We start from the raw sequence: 11761 nt of genomic DNA on the forward strand, positions 1-11761 counted from the left end.
TTCTTTCTTTCTTTTTTGGCAGTCCATGCGCTCCTACTGATATAAAGTAAGAATTAATATCGAATACCTTTGCAAACTAAGGAACTACTAGTTCTTGTAAATCGGGTCAGCTGGGCTTATACTGAATCTGGAATATTCGGTGGGATCGGGGGCTGCCTCACAGCTCAGTCTGCCAGCGCTGCAGCACTTAACGGGCAGCATATATATGCTGTATGGTTCAATAAAACCGACTGGTGGGCTATAGTGGCATATCTTAAGTTTTAGCGCAAGGAAACACGAGGACGCAAAAGAAGACACGCAAAACGGAAGGACGCAAAAGAAGAAGAAGAAGAAAAAAAAAACCATATGGTTCCTCACGTTCGTGCGTGTGAGAGAGCACCTGGACGAATGCCTGCGCCCGTGTGCACAGATGTTGATTTAATCCAAAATGGATTACCTCCTTTCGGAAGCCCCAAAGGACTCGATCGAGTTGCTGAGCAGCCACAGCGCATATACTTCCATACTATACTTATCCATGCGCCCCGTGAGCGGCTCGAGGTCGATCTCGTTTAACGAATCCCGCTTGTCGCGCTGCGTAAGCGGTATACGCACGACTCGCACGTCGGATACGACGCAGGGGCGTAGGCAGAAATTTTTTCGGGGGGGGGGGGGGCAGGGCCCGGTGTGCCCTAACGTGGCTACGCCCTGAACGACGACGCGTTTTCTTCGCTCGACGTTCACTCGCTTCGGTAGAAACACTCGAGAAGACTAATTGTTAACGTAAACGAGCAGGGGTCTCAAACTCACCTCAGCTAGCGCGTCTGCAGTCACGAAATTATACCCGCAGGTGTCTAGCGAGAAGGTTGTGAGCGGGGAAAGGGGTGTGGAGTTTAAGCAAAAATGTCAGCTGACGCCGCCATTTGAAACAAGGCCTTCCCGTATCTCTAATATACGAGTCAATTATGAAGGGGGTCAGGCGTCAGTTTCCAGAAATATATTGATGCCCACCTTCAGATGACTTAAATATGGACGCGATTATGAAATACAGAGCTTTGTTCCACTGTCATAGAATAAGAGAGAGATGAGCTGGTTGGTAGGTATTCATGTTAAAGAGACTCTCTTGTGTCCGTGTTTGCACGCCCTGTCCTATGTCCACGGTTATGTTTCAACACATGGGGACCGCATCAGGTGCGTAGCCAGAAATTTTTTTCGGGGGGGGGGGGGGGGTTCAACCATAATTTAGTATGTTCGTGCGTGCGTTTGTATGTGTGCGTGTATATATACGCAAGCAAAACTGAAAAATTTCGGGGGGGGGGGGGGTACCCCCCCCCCCCCCCTTGGCTACGCCCCTGGACCGCATGAGGTGCCTCACGAAAAAAATGCTCGAGACCAGTCACCTCTGTGCAGCTTACCCGAGCTGTCCATTGCGGGCTGAAGGCTTATGAAAATACTATTACAGAAAAAAAAATGGGACGAAAACAGTCATGTGCGGGCCGGGCCGCTAGCGAAAGGTCCGTGGGCTGCGTGTTTGAGACCTCTGCTCTGTAGGATTGCATCACCGCGTTATCGCGCACTAAACTCCAATTCTCCCTCAACAATATATGTAGTCACGTTCCCCACTCATTCAGACCCGCACCAGAGCGCGATATTCCCAGCCGTAACATTTATTTTGAAATTATGGACAGAAAAAAAAAAAGAAATGTTCTTTCCCCGTGAACTACAGTTCCCCGTGACCACTTTGTTTTATTTACGGCTGCATCCGACGGGTGAGGTCATTCCGGCAAAAGGGAGGCACCTTATCACAAAATATAAAAGAAAAGATAAAGAGCAACCACTCGCAGTGAGGCAGCTGGTGGACGTAAAGAACGAACTAAAGAACAATGTGGTGGTAACCATGACAACGGCCTGTTCCCGCTCACGCCCTCTTCGCTCGTTTCCCCGTGAGGACTTCGAGTCTCCACGTCGACAGCCCACTGCTGCAGAAGTCGTATTCTTATAAGTGAGCGTTTGTAGTATGCATCTGGATGACCGTAGTTGCCCTCGGCGATTGTACATTGAAGACCGTACACTTCAAGAGGTCCTCGTCTAGGGAGGAGCGAAGTGGGTCACTCACATATGAAAAATTGCGAACTATACACTCCCCCTCCCCGCATTTTTTGTTTCTTTGTTCTTCCGTCACCTTCATTGTCACGGAAAAAGGACCCACAAATGGCAGAAAAGATACTGAGAGTTAGGTGGGAAAAGGCGGGGGGTGGGGGGGGGGGGAATCAGTGCAGTTGCCCAGTGTGAATAATCTGCGATACTGTCGCTTGAAATAACATACAGCTGTGTGTGCTTTTTGGCCTCATCTGTTTTTACGATTAATCTGCCGTAGCATGGCATGACTGTGCCTGAGACACATACATGGGCGGTTTCCATAAAACAAACAAACAAACAAAACAAACAAACAAACAAACAAAAACAAAAAAAAATAAATAAATAAATAAATAAATAAATAAATAAATTTACGAGCGACTGCAGCGCGACGTATACGTGGAGAAGTATCTTAAACAATAACGGTTTGGGCATAAACTACATGTAGTATTATACTCATTCCTGCGAAACAAGCGCCCAGTCGTAAAATGTTCATCGTGTGCATAGAGGGGAAAAAAAAAAAGAAAAAAAACACCTTCGCGAGTTTTTGCGAACGTTTGGGCTCACGATTGTGCTTTGTGTGCAGCGATGGACGTCGTGCAGCTGCAAGGGTCCCCTCCTTCGTGGTATGAGTCATCGCGTCGATATTGAGTAAAACAATGGTTGGCGAGAAATGGATCGGAGGTCGCGTCCTCCGCACTGTTCGTACACGTCTGCAGCATTGGCCGCATTGTCCGTGGCCAGCGTTGCCTATCGCGAAGCCCCAATGGCGGCCACCACCGAAGCGTGCGTCCGAACGAGGAGAGGGTGACACTAGATGGTGTAAATTGATAAGAACGCCGCCGTACCTGTCTCTTTGCAGTGAGAACACCTCAACAGCATGGAAGAGAGTAGCGAAGTAAAAGCGAAGCAAAAGAGCGTAGGAGAAAGTGGAGATTTCAACCAATGTGTGGAGCGGACGCCAGCGCGTCTGCACCTCCGTCAATCGAGTGACGAAGACATGCGTTGTCCACGTACGCTTGTGCCTTCGATTTGCTGTCCCGGACTGACCGAGACGCATAAGTAACGCTCATTGGCTGAAAGCAGTGGTCGTGCAGTGCCTGTAGAGATGGACAGCCTCGCAGGCCCGTAGCCGGGGGGGGGGGGGGGGGGTCGCCCCCCCCCCCCGAAATTTTGATGACACATGGTGTTTTATCGAAAATAAATCATGAAAACAGGCGTTTTTCTCAAATAGTCAAGGTGGAGATCTCGTGTGCCCAGCACTGCGCCTGCTGCTTTCTTCGGCTTTTCGTTCGTTCTTTGGGTCTTTACCGGTATCGCAGTTGCCACAATAAAATGGTCAGTTGGCATTCAGCGCTGGCTTCGCTTACTGGCTCGCCGACAGAACTGTAGAATGTTCGTATTTGCAGTCCATCGGTCGACGGAGTCGGCGAGTCATGGCCGCGACTCGAGCGTGTTCGAAGACGGCTTTGCGAGAGATGCGTTGCGCGTGCGTGCATATTTGTCGGCGATTATCATCGGCGTCTTGCGAACGCTGTTGGCCCCGCTCCAAACACGTGGAGCGGGGTCACCTAAAGCCCTTCATCGCGTGCTACGCAGTCACCATCGCAAGCACGCGCGAACGTTTCTTTCCGAGAGGCAACCGAGGGGACCAGTCGTCGTAAAACCAAACAGGCACGGCGCGGTGCCTTTCTTTGTCTCGGCCCGTCCCTCTCGTGAACCATTCTTCGCGTTTTCCCAAAAACAGCCGAGGTGCGATGAGCGCACGAATGCAGGAGCAAGGGACGCAAGCAAAACAGAAGGGTGTGTAACCAAACGGGACGGAACGTCGACCCCTGCGCGATGCACGTGCTCGTCGGCAGCTGCGCCGTGTTTATATGCCTCACCGTTATACGAGGCGAACCGAAAATAGACTGACCGTCCGCCCATTGCGCACAACACTATGCCGAAGCAGAGCCGAGACCAACGGGATCGCTGGCACATGTCAAAAGGCTTCGAAAATATGACTAATAACCGCGTCGATAGCTTCTCACCGATAGCTTGTCACCGATAGTTTCTGACTGATGTTGCTTGTAGTATGGGTCGCGTTAACAAGGGCACTACCAGCGGGGATGATTCCCCAGGGTATCCTATAAACACTTATGGCACGAGAGCATGTGCCGTTCTCTCACGACAGCTTTGCACACAAGCGCGTATCATAAATTAAAACTTCGGTGTACCTTCGACCTCTCTGCCTTTCTATAAATAAACCTCTCTCTCTCTCGGTGTACCTTGTTTTTTAGAGAGAATCTGTATTTGCCTCTGTCCCCATGATACACAGCTGCTACAAGCAACGCGAGGTAGCTTAGCTGCGACAGTTCCTCTCCTAAGCTCGAAGGAGCGGGGTCGATTCCCGGACCGCATTCCAATGGGGGCGGAATGCACCCGTTTACCTAGATTTAGGTACCGTGCTGGGAGTCACGTGTATCGTGTATAGTATTGGCGCGTAAGACACCCGCATTTCATTTTTCTTGCGCGTGTCACGTCGCCGACTCTAACGAGTTCTGCAGCGCGAAAATTCCGATTAATCTCCTTCCCGAACACGTCGAGGCCGCGGACACGACTAGCTTCCTCAATTGCTGGGCGCCAATAATGCAATTTCGCGGTCGTTTATTTTGTCGCCGCAGGAAGCGGTAAAGGTCCGCAAAAATTGCTGCAAATCGAATGCCGCGAACACCGCCGCCATATGTGCAGATAAAGAGGGTCCCGCGTTACCCGTTTTATCAACAAAAAGATTGAGGACACTAATCGCGATTGGCGTACGCCCATTTTCGGTGTAATGAAATTGTAATGAAAAATTAAGGAATCCAGGTCGTCTTGCGCACGGATGGGCCTATCGGTCGCCACGGGGGGGATCTCCCCGGCCGACTGACGCGACGTACGCCAAGTGAGATTGCAAGGGGCCACCTGAGGGCCTGCAATCTTGAGGACGGCCCACTTTCGGGTTCAGACAAGCGCACGATGGGCGAAATTGGTCGTACAAAAAATACAGTTGGGGAGACTCTGGCTACAGCTCCGCTTTTGTCCTGTTTAAGGGTGCCATGCCGAAGGGCGATTGCCGCGAAGGCACGGGAGATGAACCCCGAGATTCTCGGGTGGGAACCCTCTAAAGCGGCAGACCCTCATGAGAGGAACTTTGCTCCGTCGTTTATCTCTCCCAATTTCCAGGTCCCGACATAACGGAAACGCCATGGTGTTGAAATAAGCCGTGAATCAGCCTGCGAACACAAACAAGAGCTTCCTGTTACAGATTCGGGTCGAATACTGCCGTCGCACTTACGCATGACTCGACAAATTATCAGCTTCATATTTAGAGCGCGAGACGACCCCACAGAGAAGAAGCCGCACAAGGCACACGGAGCGCCGTGTGCCTTTAGTGTGCCAACTCATATTGCTTATCTGCTTTCGATAGTCGAAACAAATAAAAAAAAAGGAAAATAACGCCTGTTTGCCTTCTTTCACCCATTTGACCAATGCTGGCTTTTCGCGTACACGTGAAGAAACAATTGTCGCTTCAGGCAAAAAAAAGAGAGAGAGAGAGAGAGAAAGAAAGATCAGCCAGTTTCACGCCGCGAAAACCGTCGGACAGCGAAGCAGCGGGCGAGTGCATGCGATTGGCTAGCGAGATCACGTGGTGTCGTAGATCCACCGCTATATTTGAAATACGCGCGCTTAATCTGATTCTGCGCGCGTGGGTATATACAGCCCAGTGGTTATGAACTTATGACACTTGCCTTCGAACGTGAGGGCCCGGGTTGCCAACACTCCTCGCCCAACGGAAATGTGTTTCGTTTGTATTTACTATTGCACTGACTGCCGCCTCTGGTCCACGTGACCTCCGCGACGCCTACTACGACGACGGCACAGGGTAGATTAACAGGTTCGCGTAAGAAGACGTTGACAGCGAGGTAAGCAGCATAAAGAGTTCTCAGGCCGTGCATACGCGCTTCTGTTTTGCGAGAAGGCACCGTGCCCATAACAACACAATGATTTATAAGCCACCACTCCGCACGGACCCCCCAAGGTGACGTGCTTGAGCTGCAACGCATTGTGCCGCTCGCCGCTTCCTTAAGTAAATCGGTGGTGGCACTGAGCCAAGTCACGCTCGTCCGCGGACTCGTCGGTCCCGTCCTGAATAAGATGATCGTCGACAGAAAGGATCTCGGCATAAAGCTGCAGATATCCGTGTCCAAGATTACGTAGCTGTTGAGAGATATCAAATAATTATTGCAAAGATTATTGGTAAAGAAGATAGCCCACAAGCGCACGAGATTCACGATAGTAACAAGCGAATTAAAATTAGGCGAAAGCATAGTTTTGTACAGAATAAGACGAAGAAACGCGTCTAATGGTTCAGGCGCGGCATATCAATACCAGCGGGCCGCCGATTATTTTGCATAAAATGCCACGTACTTAAACAATGGCCTCTCACGTTGACCCGGACTTGCGTAAGGACTGACCAGTGGCACTGCCATTCCTGAGCATCGCAGATAAATCTGCGTCTTTCCTTTCCAGCCAGTGCAACCGCATGTGATGATAACAATAATAATAATTGCTAGGCTTCTCGTGCCGAAACCACGACGTGATTACGAGGCACGCCGCAGTGGCGGACCTCCGGATTAAATTTCGGCCTCCTGGTGGGGTTCCTTAACGTGCGCCTAAATCTAAGCACACGGGTGTTCCTTGCATTTCGCCCCAACGAAATGCGGCCGGCCGCCGTTGTCGGGAGTTGACCCGCGCTCACATGTGACGGTGGGCGTTTGTGTCGTCTGTTTTCCTCGTTCTGGTGTCCGTGTCTGCACGCGCACATTTTTCTACGATGAATCCCTACTAACCCAACATTAGGTATACATAACTATGCGCGAGTGTTTCGGCGCTTCGCTTATACGGGATCTAACTCGCGCCCCCGAGCAACGCCGGAGGACTCGGTGCGAGATTCGTCCTTCGCCACTCGTGACATCGCATCGATATGTTAGCGCTCGTGGCGCCATTCGTGTTGCACCTCTCGCTCGGAGTGGAGCCCGTAAAGAAGGAAGCGATGCGAGCAATACCTGGCCGCGTCCACTGTCAGTTTTCCAGCCGGCCTCGTCCGCTCCAAGGACTTCCAGCTGCCTCTTCACAGCAGCGGCATCCATCTTGACGAGATCGACCTCCCGTGGTCTTTTCGCTCACAGACGATGCGTGCGTGTGGTGTATGCCGCGACGAAGGCATCGCCACCACAGAATGCAATCGTCGCCTGCGCGCATTGACCGCTCGATATATCGAGGACCCCGATCAGCGTTTGCCGAAGCAAAAGAGCCAAGGCTGTGCCCCATTAAGTATCACGGAGGAGCCGCCGCGGTGGCTAAGTGGTACGGTGCTCGGCTGCTGACCCGAAAGATGCGGGTTCGGTCCCGCGGCCGCGCCGCCGCGGTGGTCGCATTTCGGTGGAGGCGTAATGCGTATAGAGGCTCGTGTACTGTGCGATGTCAGTGCACGCTTATGATATAGAACCGGTCGAAATTATCCGAAGACCTCCACTATACGGCGTCTCTCATAGCCCGAGTCGCTTTGGGTCGGTCGTTAAAACTCCATAAACCAACCAGGTGTCCTGGAGAAGCAGAACGCGAATTCACGAGACGTCAAGTGCGCATTGTTATGTCCTTTCACTGCGCTCCTCTACTTCTGTTTTCTCGCTGAGAAATGTCTCATTGAATAAGCTGTTTGAAATAAGGCGCAACCGCGGGGGCTGTACTTATGTGGCCACCTCTAGCTGTGACGTCAGCGCCGTAATTTATTTATTTATTTATTTATTTACTTATTTATTTATTTATTTATGTTATTTATTTATTTATTAACATTATCGTGGTGGAACAAGATATGCGAAAGCATATAGCGGCGTATAGACAAATATACATCGTGAAAACTACATTCAGACTAAGCATTAGTCATATGAGGGCTCTGGCTGTAATAAGCAAGAAAAGATAAATCATTATACGAGGGGGAAAATACACGAAATTCGCACGTAACAAAAAGGGTAATATAAGCATGGAACGAATGCAACAACCCATGAGCATTCATATCGCGCGATATGGCGCAACAATAATCGCGGGAAAGGATGAGCATCAGCAGAAACTGTCACGTTGTGTAAAGAGTGCCACGCATGAATATTCCATGGAAGGAAGGGACGAGGATCTGACACGGAACTCAATGCGTATGTAGTATATACTGAGCAGTAAAAGGGACGCGTTTCATACTGAAACGTAAAAGGGCGCTTTTCGCAGACCGGGCGCCCAGCTATCCCCGAAACTTATGTCATTTATAAAAATTAAAGATAGCAGCGGGCACAAGACGGACACTTTCGGTACTCCTGAAGTGGCCGATTTTCAAAAAGTTGCATGTACAGAGTCGGCCACATTTAGGGTACCTTGTAACGCCTGATTAGCGTGGTCGAGCTCATAGCACATGATTGTGCAGCATAAAATCCAGAAAGTTGTTCTTTCATTTATGTACATCGTCGTAGGCGTCGTAGAAAACATATTTATCAACTGAACTAATCCGTCTTGGATATTAATGAGCTGTTTGCGCTTAATATGGATGACCCTGTACGTGCACGCTTTAGAACACGCGAGAGTGACGACGTCCATGCTATTGAAGCTTTTGGTCTTGTATTAATATTTGGGTCGTATAGAAAAATTTCTACCGCAGGCGTATGGAACACGTACGCATAGCGTGCGCAGGGTTCCCCATCAGGGGGGGCGAAGGTAGAGTCACTGGAAAAATTTCTAGTGACTCTAGGCGAAGGTTCATCGCAGCGCCCCCCCCCCCTATTAATTCAATATAAGAGGAAGATTTTGCGCCCCCCCCCCCCTACTTGATGACATGGGGGGGCACCCCCCCCCCTCCGTGCGCTCGCCTATTCACGTACAGTTAAGTGCACCATAAAGTTCAGCTAGACGTATACCAGGGTGGGAAGTACGGCCGCAAGGACGGCCTAATCTCGGCTGCGCCTGTCTCCTGTGGCATGCAGGCGAACTCGCGGTCAGTCGAGCGCCCACGTGAGGCATTCGCTATAGGCGCCATGCTGAAACGGACCGCGAATGGACAGAGTGGGTGCAGGCACAGGACGTCAAGTGTGCGTCTCTATATAGGCGGAGCGACCGTATACACGCGCGGCAAAAACAGCTCCGAGATCGAGGTCACCCAATCGATGGAAGGCTTCGCGTTCGTCCGAAGGGCAGCAGCTGCCTCTTCCATTAGAGTAATGGGATGCCTGCTCTATCAGGTCGACCTATTTTATTTTATTTTTCCAAAAATGCAATTGTTTCGACAAAAACTACCCTGCGAACTAAAGTTTGCCAGTATGGGAATTTTATATATATATATAGCTAAGTGGCCGCCGCGGTGGTTCAGTGGTTACGGTGCTCATTTGCTGACCCGAATGTCGCGGGTTCGATCCCGACCACGGCGGTCGCATTTCGATCGAGGCGAAATGCTAGAGGCCCGTGTGCTTAGATTTGGGTAGACGTTAAAGAACCAAAGGCGGGCGAAATTTTTCGCAGCCCTTGACGGCGTGCCTCACAATGATATTGTGGTGTTGGCATGCAAAACACCAGTTATTATTATTATTATTATTAGTAGTAGTAGTAGTATAGCTAAGTTATGTGCGTGCTAAAATAATTCCAATTTCGTCCCTTCTTCGTCACGGGAAGTTCCGGAATGTCATGATATAGCGGTCGCATTTTCTTCGCTTCCAGCGCGCTCGGTTCGATGCATCTTGGGTCGCGGTCTCGAAATTCGGTTACGAATATCGCAAACTACGTACGATTTCTGGATTTCTAAAAATAGACGGTGTCATAATTTGTGACGCGCCCTACAACTGTCCCACATGAACAAGGCGCCATCATGTAGAAAATACGCAATGAACAAGTTTTCAAGTAACTTAAGAAGTGACGGTATTTACCCCTCGACGCAGAGCTCGTGAGCCAAGACGACAGATGCCTTACTGTCACAGAATTTTTTTTCAAAAATCTATATTTTCTAAAAAAAAACCACCCGGTATAATATACGCGTGAATGAATGTTTCGTTCGAGGTCCGACACTTGAGACCATCGGCGAATTGATTTCTGCTTTTCAACGAATACCAGCGCACCACTTATCCAAAGCACTCTGGTTGAAAGAGTGGGCCCAAGATTAACCGAAGTCAGCCTCACTTCGGTAACCTCAAGAGTTAGCTGTGCGCGAGATCGTAACTGGGTTTCAGATAGTGCGCGGTAGTTCATAGGAATGCCGCCAGGGAAGCGCCCACCAGCTGGAGATGTAGGGTAATAGGTTCTGCAGAAGCTCTCGAGGTGGGTTCATGAAAGCTAGGGGCTTGAACGAAGCTACCTAAATGATAGCAATACCTGTTCCTCAAAAGTAAACATGCGCAGGTTAGGAAGTTTCGTCCTGATCCAGGATTGGGACTAACCAGGGGCGTAGCCAGAAATCTTTTTCGGGGGGGGGGGGGGGGGGGTTCAACCATACTTTATGTCTGTTCGTGCGTGTGTTTGTATGTGTGCATGCCTATATACGCAAGCAAAACTGAAAAATTTCGGGGGGGGGGGGGGTTTGAACCCCCCCCAACCCCCCCCCCCTTGGCTACGCCCCTGGCACTAACCTCACTGTGGGATGGACGGTTACTCTATGATCTCGGCTAACATGGAGCCGATGTAGAGTCCGAATTGATCGACAACTCGAAGATCCTTCGCACACTCGGATGGATGGCACACGCGTAATTATGTGACGTCACGCAACGAGGCACGCATACATGACTTGGACAGCCCGCGATGCGAGATCGTGCAGCCCAGCAGGCAGCGTGTGTGAATAACCCCTTTGTCGTCGTCTTCGAGGGGAGCTTGATTCCAGGACACGACGACAATGGCGGTTCGTGCAGCGGAGTCGCCGATGGGACGGAAACAACGAGCAGGAAGTGACGAAAGGCGTCGGAAACGCTCGGCAGCGCGTGCGTGGGTGTTGCTGCCCAGATGGACGCCGATATCCTTCCTGTCTTGGACGGTATAGCGTGTGAGGAAAGAGAAAGACGCATCGACGAAAATCCTGCTCGGATCTGTGCCACGAAAGACGGCAGAACGAGCGCAGACGAGTGTTACTGTTCTTTATGTGTACGTCTTTGCCAGACCATGGCAGTGACAGTGAGCTGCTTTTAGATGAGACAGGCTTGCCTTACTGCACGGGTTCTGCAGTTCTTGCGCAGTGCAATTCGATGATGCCGACGAGAGAGAGAGAGAAAAAAGAAACTTTATTTAAGACAGACCTCCGTCGACAATTAAACAAAGACGCTAAGTGAGCGGAACATTGCATCTGTTTTATAAGCGAAGGGCTTTTGCACCCTCTCGCAAAGCAGTTTTCACCTATGTTTCCTGCCACTATTGTACGCCTCCTCAACACACGAGCAAGGTATAACGAGGAAAATATCTTGCAAAAAAAAAAACGCGATCAATAAATATTGCCGCGTCAATATTTGTGTCTGTCTATACGCTGGCGACGACAAGGAAGACAACCGGTGCGCTCGAGAGGCGCAGCGGGGAAGACTGAAAAAGAAGACGTTCTTGGCGGCTGCACGCCTTC

General features: G+C 50.4%; 1 protein-coding gene across 1 annotated transcript in view; it reads right to left on the reverse strand.

Moving 5' to 3' along the window:
• LOC119389396 (EF-hand domain-containing protein D2 homolog) overlaps positions 1 to 11761 on the reverse strand; it is a 254644-nt gene that overhangs the window by 170774 nt on the left and 72109 nt on the right.

Source organism: Rhipicephalus sanguineus, chromosome 4 (genome assembly GCF_013339695.2).
Source record: "Rhipicephalus sanguineus isolate Rsan-2018 chromosome 4, BIME_Rsan_1.4, whole genome shotgun sequence".
Lineage (NCBI taxonomy): Eukaryota > Metazoa > Arthropoda > Arachnida > Ixodida > Ixodidae > Rhipicephalus > Rhipicephalus sanguineus.